Below are 3,155 nucleotides of genomic sequence, written 5' to 3' on the forward strand. Positions count from 1 at the left end.
ACAAGAACCATTGTATATCTATACATATTGATGGATTGTAAAACGATGGAAAAGAAGTTAATATATTAAGATATCATACAATGAATTTAATATGTTGTTTTATCTTTTTTTAATACTTGATGAGGGACAAAACGAGTATAAAAGAAAGTACACTGGTACTCATAAGTCTTCTAAAGTGACACTCTCTTATTTCTCAGAAACTAATTATTGCACTTTATTAACTAACAAAAACATGATCTGTTTAGTCAATTAAAAAATTGTAAATGCATAATTCGTATATTTGTAGCTTATTTCTATACAAAATCAATTAAAAACAAATTTTATGAATGCGAAAATAAAATTTTTATGATTTTCTTTTGCAAATTGCGTAATCAGTATTTATTTTTTTCTCAATAATCAGTATTTATTTTTTTTTCTCTCTCAGTTTTTTCATAATACGATTTTAAATATAAAATCAGGATGCAGCGTAAACCGGCATCCATCTGTCTCTAGAACAAATCATCAAATTAACCTAATTTTTATTATTTTATACTGTCAAGTATTATAATTCCATCGAAGCTGAAGACAATTGTACATATGGGAAACTATTGCGTTACATATTTGCATTTTGCAAAACAGCATAAAATAAATAAGCACATAAGTTGACAAAAATTTTTATATCGAAGTAAAAAGATTCTGGAAAATCTTACATATATACTTGTAGATATTTTATACAGATAATTTCTGTATAAAAAAATAATAGGAATATATAACATATATTATATTACTGCCTACCGTGTCAGTTTTGGAGCCCATTTTGTCAGACATTCATTTTTGCTTATTTTACGAAAAAATTAATTATTGCAAAATTACAAACAGTATTATAAAAACTGTTTATATTATCTGATAAAAGATACTTTTTAGTTTGTCTTTATGTATTTAAAATTTTATTTTTATTTGTTTTAATAATTAAAAAACATTGTTTAAAATCAAAATGGTATGGTGGTATCGGCGACCTTCCCTTAAATGTATAAAATAATATTACGTTATATTAGAGGAAATCGGAGTTTCGTAACTGGTTGTCACACAGGATTTATTATCAACAAGCTAATAACTCAATCATGTATACTCTTTTTACTGTAAATTGCTGATTAAATTGTGTAAAATGGTTTGCGCCAAAATCATGTTTATTACATTATAGTCTGCTCATTTTACCAAACATAGTTATGACAATGAAAGACATAACTTTGTAATTCCATTTTTGCAGACGCGTACTACTATAAGACAAATTTCATTAAATTAACTTGTTTGAATATTTGATTTCAAATTTTTTAAAATTTAGCAACTTTTATTTCTATATTAGAAGATACGAAGGTATTCATTAATAAATATGGTATTATTAAAACATTTACTAAATAAAAATGTAACGATTCTTATTGCAGAACCAAAATTCAGATTTTCTTGAATCATACGCGAATTTTGTGTTATTAAACATATTTTGTAAGTATATGAGGTATCTTATCTAAACAAAATATGTATCGAAAATATTATAAACATGTATAAGTAATTTATGTATTTTATATTTTATGTAAAATAATTTAATTCTATCTTATAATGTATTATATTTTATTATATTATTCTTTGTACATTATTATTCTTTCTTTGTGTTTTAAAATTTGATATTAAAATACATTACATAAAAAACATTACATAAATTATATATGAATAATTAAATATGAAATATAATTAAATATAATTAAATATGAAAACATTCAATTCCAGCAAGCACAAAGTTACACTTATTTCTTATTTCGTATTTCTTAGATATAATTTGTCATATAATACAACATGATACAACTGCAATATAATATGTTATATTGCAGTTACAGTTGTAACTTGGTGTTTAAATAAAAAAGGGGATCATTACACTAGCACTTATTTTACTATTCATTCTTCATTTTTATGAATACTTTTAGGAGTTTTGAGTGCATGGTAGTCGGTAAGTCTATGTATAGCCTGACTAAGCGCTCAGTGAACTCTTGTATCTGTTTGGTTAGTCTGTACTTTTAGATCCAACGGAATGTCCAATTAGATGTAAAAACACTTAGTAAGTCGAGTTTGTAAAAAAATGATTATTAAATACATTTTCCGCTAATTACTTAACTTAAATTAATTTCTTAACTTTTGTTTTAAATTTTTGAGCTAATATTTAAGAACTAGTGATTAGTTATTGAAATATAAAAGAAGGAATTTTATTTATTATGTTTATAATATTGATTGGGACTATAAATAAACAGAGCCTTCCCTACATCAAATAATGAAATATCACAGATCTTCGTTCGTAAGATCTCTAAAAAAATTGAAAGTTTATTTTTTGGAATTTATTCGCTGTGCGATATATTCGATATAATGTCTTTTCATTAGGAATGATTATACATAGTTTTAAAATATCTGAATATATTCATATAATAGTTGATATTTTTGCTCGATGTTCGAACCCTCGATGAAAACTTAATTAGTCATGTTGCTGGAAACTCTAAAAAAAGTTGATAGAGAACGATTGAGAATAATATAATTCCTATCAATTTGTATCGTTTTCTATAAGATATATTGTTGATCTTTCAAGCATCAGATAATAAATCTTATCGTATTTTATCAGTTCCTATAGATTTATATTCTGTTGGAAACTAACGATAGAAACTCTATCTTTTTTTATCGTATTCAATCTACTGTATCTAAAAGAATAATAAAATAACGAATTGGCATTCATCCGTTTCTATCGTTTACTTAACGAATAACAATCAATCATATATTAACGATAAAATAAAATCGTTATTAATCTGAAATTTATACTGAGTTTCTATCGGTGATATACAAAACTATAGAGGTTTCATGAATTTTATAATGATTTCGAGGAATCCCATGACTGCATTAAGTGATATTATACCCACTCATATTTCACATATGAAAATCCTTTGTTCTACTAATTTTCTTTGATTTGGATTTATTCAGTTATCGATATATTGACTTATCGCTTCTCATTGATTATAGCACGTTATTTCATTGATAATTGCATATATAAGACACTCATATACGAGACCATCGCCTTGAAACGAGAAATAAAGAGATATTGAGAAACGAAAGCATTCGCGAAATAAGTGATCCCGTGAAGCGAT

The sequence above is a fragment of the Atta colombica genome, unplaced genomic scaffold (assembly GCF_001594045.1).
Source record: "Atta colombica isolate Treedump-2 unplaced genomic scaffold, Acol1.0 scaffold123, whole genome shotgun sequence".
NCBI classification, from domain to species: Eukaryota; Metazoa; Arthropoda; class Insecta; order Hymenoptera; family Formicidae; genus Atta; species Atta colombica.